Here is a 20244-nt window from a genome sequence, read left to right on the forward strand (position 1 = left end):
TGTGCCAACATTGCCTAGTAATGATAACTTTATTTTAAAAAATATAATTAAAGCTTACAATGGCTCAGTATCTGGTACAAGATAATCCAGGATATATATGCAAAATTAATGGTGAAACACCAAAATTCTGATACTCAAATCCTTAAATTCTTGGCATCAACTCAAAAGATAGTTGATGCTCACCAGAAGCTGGTATCCAAGTAAGGGAAGCCTCACTACTGAGCTGAGGATACCAAACTGAGAAAGAGTTTCCCAGCCTTGGTGTTTCTCCAGAAAACATGGAGACTGTTGTATCCTGGGTGTTATGTTAATCTTGAGAACAAAAATTATATAAGAGATCAGGAAAGTCCTGGGATTGGTTGCCAATTTGATATTCTTTGGGCATGGTGATACAAACTAATCTTGATTTGCTTTTTGCTTTTCATTCTTGTTTTATCATTTTAGGTATCTGGATTGTGTTGCTAAGTAGCTCTTCAAATAGAGTTCTATGATCAAAACAGCTAAGCCTTATCCTATTTCTGCTCCCACTACAGCTTCCCGACAAGAGAAAAGGATTATTAATTTTCAGAAGTGGTATGATATGTCAAGGTCATTGTACTGTCATGTGTAACTAATTAAAACAAATACAAAAATAATACAATTTTTTTTTCAGAAGTGGACTTCCCAGAGACTCCAGTCCATCAGTTACACATTTAAACAGATATAATTTTTAGCCAGCAAAAGCATTCTGATACAAGTCAGTTTGGCAAATTGCTGGATTACAAATATTCTTAAGTAAATGTATAACTTGTACATAGAAAATTTATTTATGATTTTAAGAGTCAACACATTTTTTTTTTCTTGAACTCAAGAAGCAAAATGGTCCTATCAGGTATATGTACACAATAGAAGCCTAATGGTATATGTAGCAGCTAACTCAGGAAAAAAAAAATCAAATTGAGAGTGGTTCATGCCACAGTGGTTCACTCAGAATTCTGGATACATGTTTCCTTATTAAAGCGATGAAAGTCCTATTTTATATAGTTCCATTCCATTTTCATTAATTCCATAAACACTGAAATTTGAAAGCAGATTTCAAAATTTTCAAATCAAGATGAGACAAAAATAGATAGCTTTGGGCTGGGGATGTGGCTCAAGCAGTAACGTGCTCACCTGGCATGCGAGGGGCGCTGGGTTCGATCCTCAGCACCACATAAAAGTAAAATAAAGAGGTTGTGTCCACCGAAAACTAAAAAATAAATATTAAAAAATTCTCTCTCACTCTCTCTCTCTTAAAAAAAAAATAGATAGCTGAGTGGTACACTAAACGCTATGAGAATACCAAAAAAAAAAAAAAAAATAGTAGTGACTACTATACATTTCCAGATTATTAATGGTGATTTATGTCTGAAGCAATGCATTTAGAGATTGTATTATCATTCTTTGACATATTATCAATCTTTCTCATCATTCTGAGGTCAAAAATATTTAATGATGATAATAAAACGATAATTATAAGCTGAAATTTTGGTTCAGGACTGAGAATGTGTTTATAAATGTAGCCCAGCAAATTGTTGATTGATCTGTGGGTCCTTATTCTAAAAAAAAAATCATCTCATTTCTCATCCAATGACATGAAATTACTGAAAAAGAGAGGTGGTATCTGAAAATCATAATCACTTGTTGGAGGATTAATTACTATAGTAGAAAAATAGATTTTCCTATTATTGTCAAAAATATACTTTGCTCATCAATTTGGGTGCAGAATTTTCCCAAATCATTTTGACAAGTGTTTGAAAGACTAAATTCTCTTCTTAGACCATTCAGTGCCCTCACTTGTCCTCATCTAAGCCTTTATGTATCAAAGGAGATATAAATTAGCAGGAGCAATGGAACAGGACACTCTCACCTTCTCTTAGCCTCTAAGTTCTGTGGATTCTATGTGAGAGTGTGTGACTATGAACTTTTGCCTCCACTTTCATTAGATGGATGTGTCACTGGTTCCCCTTCACGACCATGTGATTCAAGCAATGAGTGCTCTGAAAATCATGCATTGGTGCAGTTGCATGGTTTGATGGAGGCTCAGGAACTGCTCCAAAACCATAGCTAAACAAAGACCAGGATCCCCAGTTATAGAAAATTCAGAGCCCCAGGAGAATATTCCATCCTCTAGAAAGATCTAAAAAGTAAAATATCATATGAACTTTTGACTCTCAGTTAAAAAGAATCACTCAAAGATAGGAATGAAGCAATGTTTATTTCCCATAAACTTATGGGAAACACTGAAAAATTGTCGAGTGTTTTTGAAGCACACTTTTTCTACAGGATACTATACTGAATAACTTTAGGATATAAAGACAAAGGAAAAATATATATTGTGTTTGCTTTCAAGTTACAGCAGAACTGAAGCACACCCACTTGAAGCACTGGAGAATAAACACAAAGCAATTCAGACAAAATTACAGTTTGGTCATAACAATATTGGCACCAAAGGAATGAAGAATGAGGACTTAACAGGCTTTGGGAAGTGCAAACCTGTATCTGCGTGTGTATACATGCAGAAAGTGAAGAATATTTTAAGAATCATCTTGTTAATTTGCTAATTATGTCATAATTTGTAACTGACCAAAGTAGGCACTTTGAACCCAAACAGCATTTGGGACTTTCCAACGTGCTGCTAAAACCAATCATGACATCTTTTAGTTTCAGGTTAGGAATTTTCAGTTCTGAACACTGCTGTATCCCCAGTAGCAGAACAGTGTCTGAGACATGGTAGGCAATTAATTAGTATCTATTCTTAACATCAGTATTTTTAAAGCACAAGAATACTATTGTCTTTTTTGTCCCTGAGACCATCTAGGTTTAATGTTTAGCTAGAATGTCTCAAAAAACTCAGCATGTAGTCATATCCATGGCCATGATTCATAACAGTTAAAAGATGAAAATATATCAATCTGTTCTTTGTTAATATGATGAAGTGCATGAAGGAGCCTATTTTATAAGGAAAGGGAGGTTATTTAGGTACCTTTGTGTGTGTGTGTGTGTGTGTGTGTGTGTGTGTGTGGTGGGGGCCAGGGATTGAACCCAGAGCCTCATGCATGTGAGGTAAACACTCTACCAACTAATCTATATCCCCAGACCCTAGGTTACCATTTTTGAAGCTTTATGTCCAAAATTGGGCAGCTTATTAATTGATCTCTGATACAGGCCTAATGTCAGATGCATCATGCAGGAGCACATGTGAGACCAAGGTTTTACACTGCCAGACAGGAAAATAGAGACTGTGGCCTCCACAATCCCTTCAATGGCACATCCTTAATTGACCCCAACTTGCAACTAGGCTCCACTTCTTGAAGTTTCCATATTGCCTCAATAACACCAACTTAGGTACCAACAAATGATACTTTAGGTTTCAAAAGATAAAGCTTTGGGGAACAAAAATCAAACTACATACAAATAAGAGAAAAATACAAAATCAGAACAAGGAAAAGATGTGAACTGAAGTCCAGGAGAAAACTGGAACACAATTCTAAAAGTCCTCTCCCAGTGGGTTCGCATAGGACACACTTAATGTTCCAGTAACCAGTTGTGAAAACAGTGCTCAATTGATTTACTGAAGTTGTCCATTTAGATGCCCTCTTCCATCCTCATATCTGAAATTTTGTCTACCAAAATTTTAGGCAACCAAAAAGAAAGTATTTACTCAGTATAAATCATATTTCTTTGAATAAGCAATTGAAACACAGTAAGCCATTCTTCCCAGGGAAGGGTGAGAACCTATTAAAAATGCATGTTCCAGAAACCAGCCATAGGCATCCTTGCAAGCATGCTAGAGGACAGCAGACTCAGGCCTGCTGTGATAATTATTTTCTGAAAAATGGTTCTACCTATTTCCATTTTATGGACATCTGATTTTGTATATAGATAAAAAATCCTACAAAGAAATTTGGTGGTTATCTTAGTTCATTTGATTGTGCATCTTTTCAAATTAGGTGCAATTCAAAGCGGTATCTTATTTATAAATTAGGGAAGAATTTTCTTACTGTCTCTATTCCAAACCCTTGGGTTAGTTACTAATATATATCAAATACAAATGGTATTTCAATCATTATTCCCAAGGTGATGCAACATTATAAAATTTTGATCTCTTTATTTATTCTTGAGCTATATATATATATATATATATATATATATATATATACATATATATTAATATATGTATATATAAAGTGTATACATGTATATACATATATATTTTTATATACATATATATACTTTTATATACATACCAGAAATTTAACCTAGAGGTGTTTAACCATTGATCTAAATCCCTAACCCTTTTAATTTTTTAATTGGTTCTTTTTAATTACACATGACAGTAGAATGTATTTTGAAATAATAATAAAAGCATGGAATGGATCAAGTTCTAATTCTGTTGCTTTTTTTTTTTTTTTTGAGGTGGGGGCCTCACTAAGTTCCCCAGAGCCTTGCTAAATTGCTGAAGCTGGCTTTGAAATTTTGATCCCCCTGCCTAAGCCTCCCAACAGGCTGGGTTTACTGACATGTGCCACTGTGCCCTACCATTCTTTATATTAAAAAAAGAAATAACAGTCCTTCTTTTATAGTATATTATGAAACACAAAATCTAAGAATAGATCTCCATTGCCTATAGCAGCAAAGTTATCTGTAATGCCAAGGAAATAAATTACGACAATTTGAAAATGTCAGTTTCTTTTGTCAACATTTGTTTCTTATGAAGAAATTAGTAGAGGCATGACAACTTGAAGGTAAGCTGGGTTGTCATCAAATGCTAGATGAAATGTGAAAATATAAACTAAATTACATAAATACATATTTAGAATATGCAGTGTTTGGCATTTTATCAGAGGAATTGTTTTCTAACTATCAAGCTGCTAGTTATAATACTAAACAATTTTGCCTTTTACCATTAAATATGACCGCTATTTATGTCTACTTGAATGTTGTTGCACATTTTCTGATACTTTCCTACATTTGAATGTCACTGTCCTTTTTTTCTTCCCTGTTTACAATACTCCATGGTAGAATCCCAAGCAACACTGCCTTTTTGGTAACCTAAAATCACCTGCTCTTCCTCAATGAAGATAAATATTGCACATGCTCAGAAAGACTATAACTTGGGTAAGGTATTGAAATAGGCTTGCAGTTTTATTTTTGTTCTTTTAATCCCAGAGGAAGTCTATTACAAAAGTTTTACTTGGAAGTCCAAGTAAAAAGCAAAATTTAGAGCAGCTGAAGAAAGAAAGATGGCACACATCATCCTCCTTTCAGCTGAAGAGTGAAAGATGGCACACATCCTCCTCCTTTCGTTTCCATGGTAGCAGCTCCTGATTGACAAGGGGAACATCCTAGAAATTGATACGAACACTATTTCTCTATTCAAACTAGATTTCATTTATTTAGTAGTATGGAAACTGATACTAATCTGATGGAGGCCACAGAGCTAGTTCAGTGGACGAATTAGACAAAAGTGGAACTGCTTCCAAAGCCCAGAAAACAGCAGCATAATTTCAAACTTTTTCGCTGTTTATAAAGTGATTTATACCAGACCCCATCTTTTCTGTTCAGAGATGGATAATATGAATCCCAGACAGGTTAAGTCACATGTTCAAAATTGCTGGTGCTGTTTAGTGTGATCTCACATTTGAGTTTGAACTTCCTTATTCTCAGGACATAGATGGCTATGCTGCTGCTCCAGAAGTGTTTGAATGCCTCTATGTGTTAGACTTCATGCTTCTTAATATATTTTCTCTTTCTTTCCTTGTATTCTACACTCATGCTTCTGCCTTTTGTCTGCAAATTTCAATCACCAGCAATGCTGTGTGAGAATCAGCAAGTCTCTTTGTGCAGTATAAATTAATACTCATAAAATGATATAAGGGGGAGAAAGCCTCCTCATGTCTATACTCTTGTCTGATAAATACATGTTACAGCAAATTATCTAATTAAATAAGCATAACACGAAAATTAGATGTTTGTTTGTATGCATCTTTGAAGAAGTAACCATTTTCCTTTCTGTGCTATTTATTATTCCTTCAATTTGCAAAAGCTGAGCAATCAGGAATTCTACACCATGATTTTAATTGCAAGCGTATCTACTAAGTGCTGATGTGGGATATTCTGCTGCTGAGCTTCTTAAAAGTGACGACTTTTTATTTTCATTTTTTTTAGTAATTAAGGTGCCCTTATATAGTCATGAACACAGTCTTGTTCTCTAATATGCACAGTCTTCTTTAACAGTATAATTATCTAACAAAACATAAAGACGGTGACAATAATAACAAAAATAATAACAGCTAAAGCTGAATGCCTGCTTACCATATGCCAGGCTTCGTGTAGGCACTTGACATGTATTGTTTCTTGTAGTGATGTCAAGAACATTATTTAGACATTCACCAATGGATCAAAGACAAACTCATCCAACTCATGGGCACTTACTCTTCTCCAGACTTCTTCATCACAGCGTTGGTACCAAACACTCATTTGTTGTACCTCACACTGCCTTGAACCATTATTTAACTTGTCTCTGTCTGCTCAGATACTAGTTTGTTAATCAATAACTTCATGTATGAGGAAGACCAAAATTCAGTGGTTTCTTCTCCCAACCTTTCTCTCACTTTCTATATTTCACCTAGGAGGTTCTGCAAATGTTTACCCACTAAATTGGAATTCCTCACTCTTTATAGTACATATGAATCACCTAGAGACCTTGTTAAAATGCAGATTCTGAATCACCAAGTCTTTGGTGTGTTCTGAGATTCTGCATTTCTAACAAGCTCCTGATTCAGGGACCATACTTGGAGTAGCTAAGTCATTTACAGAATTGATCATTTCCTTTCCATCCCCCATCCCCTTCTTGTTATGTGAGAGGGACAAATACCTGATCTGAGTTTATGAGAGAACACTACAACATGCTGATGTTCTTTCATTTTGCTCAGGAAACCATTCCTATTACCCTTCTTATCCTTCTTTATCAAACTTGTTAAAGCAGTTCAGGCAAAGCTGATTTCTTTATTACTATAGCAAGAGAGTGCAGATATACAAGTACTTGCTTTTGAATAGAGGACCATGAATTCTTATGGGGTTTTCAGTAAAACTATCCCCAGGTATTTGTACCTGATGAATGTTAATTCAGATGTCTTAGTGTCTTAATCTGGAGAAGATTCTGATTCCAAAATTCTTTGAAGTGTTTTTGGACCAAAGCATCATATAGGCCAGGTAATCTTAGTGACCCTAATATTGCAGCTAATTTTCCAAAGATATAATGGTGAACCTCCTCCAACCTCAGCAGTTTATCTCACTGTTCCATATGGGACCTCCTTAATCCATTTTGTTTTCCTCAGAGATGAACCTGCCTGTCTTATTCAGTGAAATCCATGAACCCATAAAAAAAACCTGTGGAAAGGAACTTTAAAAAAATGTATAAAATTCTGGGGTTGGTCACAATATACTATAAAAAATACTCTAATATTTTAATTGTAAATCAAGAAAATGCAAAGTAAATATTTTTTTAAAAAAATTCTATTAACAAGATTATTTAAAATTAAAATAATAGTACCAGGTATTACTGAGGATATAAGAAATTACATATCATGCTGGTGTGTGACTTTAAGGAAAATATGGAAATATATGTTACATGTACTACAAATGTACATGCTATTTTCCACATAAAACAATTTAATTATTGAGAATTTATCCACAAGGATGGATAGCCATGGAATTATGTTAAAAGATAAAAGATACCAAAAAGTAAAAATAAATAAATTAATTAAGTATTTAGAAATATGTTGAAGTAACCTGCATTTGTTTATCTAGGACCTAACATAAAGAGTCAGTTTCTTAATTATATGACATGTAAATAATGAAAAATAATATCAACATTTCAGTAAAGTTTCTTATTTGTGTACATAAAAATATAGAAAACATGCAGAAGACTTTTTACCAAATGTTAACAGTTCTTATTTCTCAGTGTTGGCAATGTATTAATTTCTTTCTTTTTCTATATTTATCATTTTTCCCTCAACAAATATGGGTAACTGTATAATTAAAAGAATAAATAAAATGGCTATTGTTGAGGTAACAAATGAAAAATTTTAACAATTTTTAAGTTCACTTCCAGTAACCCAAAGTTGAGGATACTATAAAGCATTTTCTGCTGATGGTGACATGATAATATATGTTATTAGAAAAAGTCATTTCCAGTTATTGTATTGGAATTCAGTAATTACTTTTTCAATAAAGAAAGTGAAAACTATTAAAAGCAAAAATGTGAAATAAATTAGCTTTATATCCTACACTCAATTAAACTATCATAGCAAGAAGGTAATGAATTAAGATAATTTGAGGATAGGAATAAGTCTTTACAAAGCAGATATTTAACACTCTTCTAAAATCCATTAAAATACTCCAAAAGGAGATCACAGCAAAGTGGGCAGCCCACAGACACTTCAGTGAAATTGCAGTGTGCATGCTAAGGAGGCTGAGAGATGGTTTTTGTCTCAGAAGTCTGAGGCGCGTGCACAAAGGAGCTCAAGCATGTAAAGCAGGCTTGGTGGCAGTGGGCTGAGCAGCAAAGACCATCTTTCCACTGGCTCACAGCTTTAGGAACAGCAAGATAATCCTATTACTCAGTCATGTGTTCTCTAAGTCATCCCATTAATATTTGAGGAGTCATTGGTTTATAAGCACTTAATTTATTATAAAGAACATGCTTCAACCAGGTCAGCTGGTTGCTGCTCTCCTAATTAAAATCCTACAGTGGCTTTCTACTGCACTTAAAATGAAAACAAGATTTCCTTACCTAAGCCTAAAAGGCTCCTTGAGTTCCAGGTTTTGCCTTCTCTCCAGTGCTCTCTTCCATCATTAACACTGGCTCTCTCTCCTTTTCTAGAAGAAGCCAAACTCATTTCTCCCTCAATAATTTGATTCATTCCTCCCTGAATAATTTCTCTGCCAGGAATACTCTTTCTTCTGATCTTTGAAAGGCTAATAACTTGTCACTCACAGTAGGTTCAAATGTCACCTCCTACTTAATACCCCTGCTTCCACCCTGGTCATTTCTTGTCAAATCATTTTTTTTTTTAATGGTTAGTTTCTCCACCGTAGAAATGGTGATTTGATGTACATTTTTATCTGTCTTCCTCTATTAGAATGTAAACCCTACGAGGGAGTCTGATGCACTCCAATTCCTATAACCACACCTGGTACATCCATGGTCAATATATGGCTGAACAAATGCCTTGGCCACTGTGGAGTGCTTAGGATTGCTTCACTGGTACATTTAGAAAGGTTGAGAGAACAGCTGTGAAAACATGAACAGCCTAAGAAACTCAATCTTCTACAGTCCCAGCCAGAGCTGGGATGTAACCAGAGCTTGGATGTCATTATGCTTTGGTTCTTCTGTGCATTGTTGTCATTTCACATACTGACACTAAATGACCAGTAACCAGATCAGGGCTCAGGTGATTCTTTTGGTACAATCACACATGACATTACTGGAATGAACTTCTAACACAACATTTCCCTACTAGAACATTCTTTCACATTTTACATATCCTCAATGATATTTTAAAATAAAAGTTTACTTTAGAGAATCTGGAAGACAGAAATTCTTTGTACGTGTGTGTTTTCGCTTTCTGAGCGTGATGTTACACTTCAATATTGCTGCAGTGCTTTCAAATACGTCCTGGCCCCATTTCAGCATGCCTCACCATCTGGGCAGACACCTTCCTCCTGTTCCTTGGAAGGCACTGGAGCAAACAGTCCTTTTGAATCTGTTATCCTCTGACCCTAAGTGGGTGCACAGATGTATTTTGGGGAGTCCTTGAATATGTGTGTATTTTTCTGAAAGGATGTGATGCTCCAGATACAAGTTTGAGTATCGGTGAAGTAAACACTTAAGTGAAGGAAGACATTTAAAGCACTAAAGTCTCCAGAAGACAAAATGTTTCAGCAATCTTCACACTACAGAGTGATTTAACTTAATCACCTTATTTCCTTTCTAATATACAACTTGAGAACAGCTGTTCTATGTGAATCTGAGCTTTGCCAGACAGAGGAAAAAGGAAAAGAGTAATTTTATAAAAAGACATCACAGTTTTCATTCTCCAAATAAGAGCACCTGGGCACAGGGTTTTTACAAGAGAGAAGGAATTAGGGAGGTGAAATGGAAGAGAGGCTCTGTGTGCTAAGCAAACCATCATTTTAATATCTTTCTTATGGGTCGTGAGTTCAGGAAAAGAAAATGGGATTAGCTTCTTCTACATTTTCTTTGATTCCAAAACATGGAATTTGTCTCCTTCCCCTAAGTAGTTTGTTTAATCTTTTCATAGTTCAAAGCAACTTTATAGCATGGAAAACTAGACCTTAAACCTAATGGTATTAATAAAGCAAAATGCTTTCTGAATTTCAAATCCATCTATGAATTCTTCAGCTTCCCTTTAGACCATCACTGCTCAAGGTTGGGCTCCCTCTTATCCATTACGGAACTTCTTGGGCCATATAAATTGCCTTCAGAGTAAGTGCTCATGGTATGCTTTTGAGAATACTGGCTGGGATTTGGGGGTACAAATGCTCCTAAACTGGCACCTGTGTTTTAAGTTTCAGGAAATTGTTCATGTCTGTGTAAGATGGAATCTAGCATTCCATTCTCAGGTGGCTGTCCTCCTGCCTACATGAAAGAGGTTTCTATGCTAGAAATCAGAGGGTCAAGTTGGGGGGGCAGCTACCCAGGAGGAGAAAGGGTGACCAGTCACAGGCAGAGCTGCCAACAACAGCTTCTGTGAAAACAAGCAGGATTCCTAGTGAGAAACAGAGAGACTGCTGTTTCTTGCTTCAGACCTGGCAGTATCATGAGAAGGAAAACTTTAGAGAAAACACAGCAGACAAAAATTACCTTATTCCATCAGTTCTGCCAGATGAGAAGCATGTTCTCTATTTTCAGCTATTAACTTTGTGAAATGCCCAGAGCTCAAAAATGTAACAAAGGTGGGGACAAGATGTGAGTAAGTGGTTCAATTGTGTATTTCCCTCCATCATTGGATGACCAGGAAGGATCCCAAATCCACTTTACCCAGAGGGTCACCAAGTTATCACAACTGCCAGGTAGCTGGATCCAACAAAGAATAAACAAAGAAAAAAAATACAATTCCCAGAATGGAGAAGAAGTGAGGAAACGTTCAGAAAAGCAAAAAAAAAAAAAAAAAAAAAAAGCAAACAAAAAGCTACAGGCTTCTCAGGTTATGAAGATGGTGAGGGCAGAGAAGAGTACTATGCATCTTCCTTCTTCCTTTTCTGCTCAGTCTGACTTGGCATGCCATTATAATCCCTGGTTCTGTGAGCAAATGACCAGAAATGCTCCTTTCTGCATTTGTCCCTAAAATACAAGAGTTCTCTAAGTTGTTCTATGGATGCCCTTGAAACCAACTCAAGATGGGACAGGATTACTCTTCATTTTTATTACCAGCGAGGTTTATAGGTGTCTGTATGGAATTGCCTGAGTGGCCACCTGTATACAGTATGATTATGAATTTGGAGGAAAATATCTGACCAATTTCAGGTGGCTAACTAGAATTCCAGCATTAGAGATCACTCCTTTAGACATTCCTGAGCTCTCGGAAATATGTCCTATGAGCATAATTAAGAAGGTTATATAATAATCAGTCACTGGTGATAGCTTTACACCAGAAGGGATACAGATGTCTTAAAATCACTGGGAGGGGTTGAAGAAGGGAAGGCAACTTTAAGAAGAAGCAGAAGGTGATTTTTAAAAGTTCCCTAAGTTTTTAAGAAAGATGTTGAAAATAGGTGGCATTGTTCCTTATAAAAGGGGTGACCGTGAATAAATTATGTAAACTTTCAACCCTAAACTTCATCTACAGGTATTGATCAGAGTCAAAAAGAAATAGGAGAAAAGCTCAAAAGGTGCTATATTATCAATAATTGTGAAGGTTCTTGATCTCAATGGGATCTATGATTTTCTTGCATGATATATCTCAGATACATATATTTATACAGGGACACTATTGTTCAGGGATGACCCCAAAGGTTTCTACTCACTTGTGCCAGTGGGAAGTGCACATATTAGTGCAGGTCGATTCCTCTAAGAAACACTGGGGCAAATGTAGGTCCTTGCAGGAGGGAGGAGTGGACGAACAGAGGTCCTGTCAGCTTGTACCTGAAAGTGAATAGTGGGAGTCTGGGGACAACTGGTCACCACAGTAGTGACAGCAGTAAGAGAAGGAGGATGGGGAGATGTTCCATAACACAAAGGAAATGCCGAATACATGTATTTTATGTTTATATGTGCAATTATTTAACATCTGTATCCAGTCTTTCTTAAATCCATAAGAGCAGGCAATGTTTTTAACTCACTCTTGTTGCACCTGTTCTTAACCATAAAGGAGAGTCAATATTTGTTGAATAAATGAAAGTACAAAAAAATTTTCCTTTATATTTTAACTCCGTTTTTAAAATTTTAGTTCCAAAATGCTTATTTTTGTTACTTCACTAAATTTTATTATTTTTAGTTTACACCTCTGTAAGAACCTTCCCCTTTTCAATTACCTTTCTTTTTACTATTTTTACTTTGATCAAATTTTATATACTTCAATAACTAAGGTAAGGGTCTTTTCAAATCTTGTTTACTTTTAGATGTTTTAATTTGGCTTTTTAGAATGCATCATTACAGTTCTTTAAATCCTTACTAAACTAGCTTTTAATTTTAGTGATTATATGCTCAGAGATCCTTTTTGTTTCTACTCTGTATTTTAATTTTCTTTGTAAGGAAAATGGTTTATGATATTGGATTAGCATATTTTATTAAGGCTATTTCATTTGATCATAGTATATTGGTGGAAATGATAGGGGGAATAATAGTTGCTATTTCTTTCTGTAACCAAACATTGGGGAGTGTTTTTAAGTTCAGGTATGTGTTCCTCACCCCGTGGTCTTGCCTCTACTCTAAGGGGGTAGCATTGTGTGAAATTACTGAAGCAAGCTACTGTGAAACCACTGAGATTATTCTCAAGCAAAGCCTGGATATGGTAACGTTTGTTTTAAGGAGGCAGTTAACATAAAATGCTACTATAGTCACTGCCCATTTAATTACTTCCTTTTGCATAATCTGTTTACCATAGCTCTGAATGCACTAAATCTTAAATGTGACAATAAAATGAGAAGAGAACTTAAACTGGTCTTTGATAACTACTACTCAATTGGCCATTTGATTTCCTTGTCCTCTCAAAAGCAGTTGATGTAACTCTTATTTTTCTTTCCTCCTGAATTGGGTGCCTTCAGAATTTAGAAAAACAATAATTAAACTCTCTCTCTCCTTGATTTTTTTTGCATGAAAGCCAATTGTAAATGTAAGGAATTGCGACCGGTTCATGGTGTGTGTGTGTGTGAGTGTGTGTGTCTATGTGTGTGTATGTGTGTGTGTGGTTTCTCCCATAGACCTTATCCACAGTGAAACTAGGTCATTTTTTAACTGTGTGACCTTCAGCAAATTGCTTATTCTATCTTAATCTTTATCTCTCCTCGTTTATAAAATGAAAATGGAATACCACTCAGTCTTATGGTTGCTATGAAGATTCTATGGAAAATGTGCAACACATATAAGCACACACACAAATTATACTTTGGTAGGCTGAGAATCAGCTTCATGAGCTGACCTTTAAGAATTGAATAACTTTGGAGAAATCGTGGCATCTTACAATCTTTTAATTTCCTCAATTATGAATCAGGATATTACCTGTGGTTGGCCACTTTTAATTATCTAATTTACAGTAGCTACAAACTTGATATATCTGTGAAACAGATTTAATCAATAAAAACCATCACACAAAATGCATGTTCCTTATAGGAACACAAAAAATTACATGTTCTCATTAAGAAAGTGATATGTGATGATTATGGAAAATTTAAAAGATGCAGGTGAAGAAAGACGCATGTGGATGGCCCTGGACTCTCCTTCTCTTGTCCCCTTCAGCAGTTGAGCAAGCAGCTAGTTCTGTGGCTCTATGAGAACTCAATGGAAGAAAAAGGCAGATACCACAGGATAAGCATATGATTGGACCTTTTTAAAAAGATCATTTTTTTTTTCTATCTATACCTCTTCATTATAGTTTGGATCTTAAATATCCCCCAAAGGACCATGGGTTAAAAGGTCTTGGTCCTTAGATTGGCCCTATTGGGAAGTGGTAGAAACCTTAAGAGATAGGGCCTAGTAGGAGGTCTTTAGGTCCCTGGGGGCATGCCTTGAAGGGGATCTTGGGACCAACCCTGGCCCCTTCCTCACTTTTGGTTGTGCGCGGCCACAGGCTCCCCACTCTGATGTACTGTACCACAGGCCCCAAAATATGGAGGCCAATCTCACATGGACTGAACCATCCAAAACAATGAGGCCAAATAAACCTTTTTACAAGCTGATTGTGTGAGCGTTTGTTATAGTGATTGAAGGCTGACAAGTGCACTCCCACCATCGTACAGTTACCGAGGTTTTCCATGCTTCCCTTCTTGCATATATGTCAACTGTCACAGCAAAAGGGTTTTGTCTACCCAGAGGTTTTTCACACCAGGTCAAGGTCTGATGATTCCAGCATATCTCTTGATGGGAAAACAATGTAGGCTTCTGGATCATCTGCTCTGAAATTGCAATCAATGAGACTTTTCATGTTCCTACACCATATGTCACAAATAATAAGTCTTTCTGTGCCCCTTTCCAAAACAATAAAACAAAATAACCACATATTAAGCTGTGGATGCCACAATCCATGGAAAATAACTTGCTGACATTTTAATAGCATTTTGGATTCATTGGGAAATGTTCACATACTTAGAGATTCTCAGCTGGAATCAAAGAGGCTTCCTAGGCATTTCCAACCTCTGTAGGTCAACAAGAACAGAAAACTGGAACATTTACCTCTGAACTACACATGGGAAGAGATTTCACTTGTTAAGTGGAAGTTTCTAGGTATGCATATACCCTCTCTGCAAAAAGTTATTTTTTATACTCAGATGTTCACTTTATTTAACTACTTTTGATGACTACAAGTATACAGCACTTTGTGAGAACATAGAGTTGAAGACAGAGATGTTGAACACATTCCTTGCCTTCTGAAACTTATAACATAGAAGAGATAAGTACATGCAAATTAAACATTTCATTTATCATTATACTTATAATAACTGAAAAATGATAGTCAGTAGAACAATCCTCCCAATAAGATTGAAATACTTTCGACCTAAAGACTGTCCCATATCTATGACCAAATTTGCAAAATTCTCATTCATAATAACTCACAATAAGAGTTTATTGAAGCAACTTAACTAAATAGCCTACTAATTTTAAATATCCTATCCTCATGTCAACAAATCTACCAATCAAATTGGGAAACATTTAAGACATCTTAAAAACAATATAACAAAATTTCTGATTAGCACAATAACCAGGCCTTTCAAATGTAAAAACATTCTAGAAAAAATGTGGAATATAAGTAAAGGCAATCATAATTTTGTCAGGTATCATTGTAAAGGTAATCAGGCACTGACAATTAAATGGCATTTAAGGATAAGAAAGGGCCCAATTGAATTTTAACATGTGAGTACATTGTCTTTTAGTGTATACCAAAACTAAATTCCATCCAGTACCCTAAGATATTGAAACAATGATTCAAATTTCTAAAATTAAATTGGAAGTTAGATTGGTGCTTATTTTCATCAAATTTTCCAAGGAATATACAGCTCTCACATAAAGGAGGTTCTATGAGAAAAAAAATTAGGCATGATAATTTGTCACTTGTCTTTTTTAAAAATAACTATATTGTATTATTGGTTCCTGGAGTTGGATGACAAGAATACATTATTACAATAGCTTCCTCTACATTATCTTGCATATCCTGTGTGTAAGGTAGGGGAGAGGACCTCCTTCCCTTCATTATCTCCTTCTATCCTTTCCTCCCCTCCTTCCTCTCTTTCTCATGTTATCTTTATTAAGGAAGTTTTTAGAATTTATTATAAATATGATCCCAATAGCATGAACACAGAAATATCATCAGATGGAATGATGATACTGGCAGCATTCCAGAGTGTTATGTGATGTTTTCAGTGCAATTTCAGGCATCCCTAATGCTAGAATATGATAATTGCCAGGGAGGTTATCACAGATCAGGGCTTGTCATGAAAAATCCATATTATCCAATGCAATGTACAATCAAGTTATGTGATGATGTAAAGAAGGCCTCAGAGTAAATGCATAATAGATTGAACCATGTCAAAACTAGCAATGCATATACAAGAATTCAGTCATGAATCTAAATTTTAAAAATATAGGAATGCAACATGTCCTAAAAACCTGGGAGCTACCCTAGATTTAATTTTAATTAGAATCTGTTTAAGACCTCAACTAGATCCCAGGGAACTAGCTCTTTTTATTTTTTGTTTGTTAAAAATCATATGGGATATCTATTTCTATCTATCTATCTATCTATCTATACATTCAAGTTCAGATTTAGATGACAAGAATATGTTATTAGCTCCAGACTCTAGTTGCCTAAATGTTATGTCTAGTGAGGTTTAATCTTCATGAAACACAGTGCTCTTCATTCAGATGAAAAGCATTTGGTCTGCACTTCCACATCCAGGATGTCCAGAAGTGTCACAGGAGTATATGCTGATTACCTTGCTAGTACCCTGGTTGCTACAGAGGAGCTCTGTCCTTCAAAATACTGCCAGATTCAAGGCCCAGAGTTACCAACTCTACTGGAACAAATAAAGAACCCTGGCATATAGAGTTCATGGCCATGGCCATCAAGATGGTTGCTGCTTAACATTGAATTAACAAAAGTGCTTCTAATTTTTTAACATGTCTATGAAGGGGGAGAATAGATTGTACATTATTTTTTATAAATACCATAAGAGATTGTGATACTGTTAAATTGTGTGTTTTCTTTCAGTTGAATTTATTATTTATGATAACATAGTAGAACCCTATAGCAGAGGTTGGCAAGACCCATAAGATCCTTTTTACCATCTCCTCGCCTTCATTGAGATCAGGTTCAAACACGACCAATTTAAAACCAACAAAATTGGCATAGCAGTGAAATATACAACTTCCAGGCATGGCTCACTCATTCACTATCCTGTGCTATCATTTGTGATTTTTCTTCTTTTTTGTTTGATGGTCAAATCAGGAAAATTGTTGAAATACTCTAAAACCTGATAGACTTACATGGAATGAAATCATTAGATGGAATAAGCCTGAAATTCTAAATAAATAAACCTTTATTTTGGTAAGCCATTAAATCATGAGGTTGTTCTTATAAAAATTGCTCATTGTATCTAAACTTTTAGGATTCACTAGATATTTCTGAATATGATTTACATGATCAAATCACATTATGTGAAAGTACAGGTCCCAATCAACTCCCATGGCACTTGAGTTTTACTAAGCTCAATGCTTTTCGTACATATTTCTGTGGTTTGCATGTTGAAATGATCTTTTTGATCCAGAGGGCAAGACTTTATGGACTGTATTTAGCTACATCAATTGTGATTTCTTAAAGATAATGCTGGTTAAAGTGATAATATCCCCAGTAATACCACACCCAAGAAGAAATGATGAAGACAATTATAGCAGTGAAACCTTGTTGAATAATATTTGTAATGAACTGAAATTAGTTTCCTTCATTATCTCACTTATTTTCAGACATAGGACAATCACTATTTCTTCCTATTTTAAATGTGTTGAAAATGAACCCCAGAAAATGTTAAGCAACTAATAAAAGACAGAGGAAAAAAATTCATATTCAGATCTTCCGGTTACTGACCTAAACTTTATGCATTACTACTAACCTACAATTATTCAAGTAGATCCTGTCATAAAATTATAGGTGTGTGCATGAGTCTACTTAAAAGTCAGGGAGCTCGTTCAGGATGTAAGTTAATAGAAGTTAGTATAAAGAATCTTAGTGCTACAGCTCACAGAATTTCTGTTTAATGATGTCATTATCATATAGCCAGGACATTATACTGCATTTAAGAGATGTAAAATAGTCATTTAAATATTTACTGCTTTAGGCTTCTTATTTATTACCGAAAGCAGCTTTGAGATGAGGATTCAAACACTACTTTACATTTATTTCTCAAGCTCTGTCATGAAGGATTTTAGCACAAGAAATTTGGCATTTCTGAAGGGAATACTTCTACCCAGCCCATTGTATTGGGTCTGACCCTTTCTTTACTTGCTGCTGATAGCTGTTAACAAGTGCCTAATACAAGGGACAATGGACAGCTGCCAACTTGCCAAAACTATTACTAGTGAAATATCATTTCCACTGTATACAAAAGCAATATAAAAGAAAAAGGCTCTTAAACCCCTCTTCAGAAATGTTGATGGGTAACACATTCTGAGGACTGCGATTCCCATATTTTTTCCCATGGAAAATACGAGAGGAACTGGAGCAAACACAGAGAAAGTCATTTCCAGTGCAGGGCAGTGCTGACAGGCCTAGAATTGGAGGGCTTGAATGTGACTTGTTGGTCTTCTCCCTCGCTTTTGTACTCTAAGAAGAATTTTTAAAAATACCAAGAACATGGTTATCAGCAACAGTAAAATTTCCCCATTCTCAGAGAGTATGTCTCTTGTTACTTCTAAAATAAAAGGAATCTTGATATAGTGGGTACAACACAGTATTAACTGCTTTTCATATGAGAATAACATGTATAGTTTACATATTACATAAGATATGATAGTTATACAATTCACAGTTTATATGCTATCTAGCTTATAAATTGTTTTTATATATAGTATTTCATCTTTTCAAAAGTTTGTGTGGCAGGGATTATGATGCCTATTTGATTTTAGCTTATGAGAACACTCATCCTTAGTGTCTGTTGGGCTACCACCAAGCCTTCTAAGATCATCACTCCATCTCCTCTGGGGTAATCTAGATTCCTTTTACAGCATCACACTGTGCAGAGGCGTTCCTACTCACCTCCCTCTACTCTACTCATCATTCTTACATTTTGAGCTAACTTTATTTAATTTACATCACGGTAACTTGATTGTGTTAAATTTGCTATCATACAACTTATTTTTTTTTTAACTACCAACTTTTTTTGAAAATTCCCCTGAGGAGTGTTTCTCGATCCTCATGATGTAAATATTCCTACCTCAGTTGATTTTAAACTGCCAAAGATTTAACAAACGACTCATGAAATCTCCACATATTTAATAGGTTTTCTGAGTGTCCATAAGCTAACTCCACCACACTACCATCAGTGTAAATTCAGATCCAGGGCCAACTTGCTGGGAACTCATGGCCTAAAGGAAGATAGACTGTCAAGTTATGAAAAAATAAATAATATGGAGTGATAATTGTTATAATAAGTATGTTCTGGAAACAGAGAAGTCATTGGCAGAGAAGGATCAATTATTTGGGGGTGAAACTCAGAGATGTTTCCTTTGACAAGGTACTTGAAGCTCTAGAACCTTAAGGGTGAGTTTAAATGTTCACGTCTCCTACAGTAGTTAAAGTCATTCAAACACAAGGAAGGGTTTTCAGAGGTACGAATGGATGCTTTGTCACAGTGTTACATGGGTAAAGAGAGGTAAGGAGGCCTCCCATCAGAGAGGACATTTTGAATTCTGTGTTGTACTTGTTCACTCATTTGAATTACAACCTATGACCACCAGGATGTACCTGCCTCTAGTTTTATTTCCATAACTTTGTCTAACCCTGTCTATGTATAAAATCAGTTTGCTTCCTCATCATGATGTTCTATTTTCCATTTCCTCTGAGAAAACCTTCTTGATTACTTCCAAACTCGTTCTCACTTTCTCCTGCCATGCACATCCAAGCATGGTGAACTTTCTCTACTTTGGGGACATTCCTATGTGCTTCATACATTTATTTCCAACCTTATACATTTGTTTAGAGAACTATGCCATTCAAAGAGAGAGTTCCTTGAAATCTAGGACTGGCTTTTACTGTTTGCACTCTGGAGTCTACAACAGTGCATGCTACATGGAAGATACTCAGTGTGTTCTTATGAATGGTGTTGAATTAATGAGATGTTTTTTTGAGTGTAATTCAAAAGACTGAACAAAGATCAAAAGGATTGTCGTATTCTATCTTCTGGCTTCGTTTTTCTAATCGCTGTTTCCATACATTTGGAGGGAGTGAGCACTAAGAGTTCATACTAACTGAATTGCTGAGAGAATGAAAA

This window comes from Marmota monax, unplaced genomic scaffold (genome assembly GCF_021218885.2).
Source record: "Marmota monax isolate L192 unplaced genomic scaffold, Marmota_monax_Labrador192_F-V1.1 WCK01_AAM20220418_F8-fsc00154, whole genome shotgun sequence".
NCBI lineage: Eukaryota > Metazoa > Chordata > Mammalia > Rodentia > Sciuridae > Marmota > Marmota monax.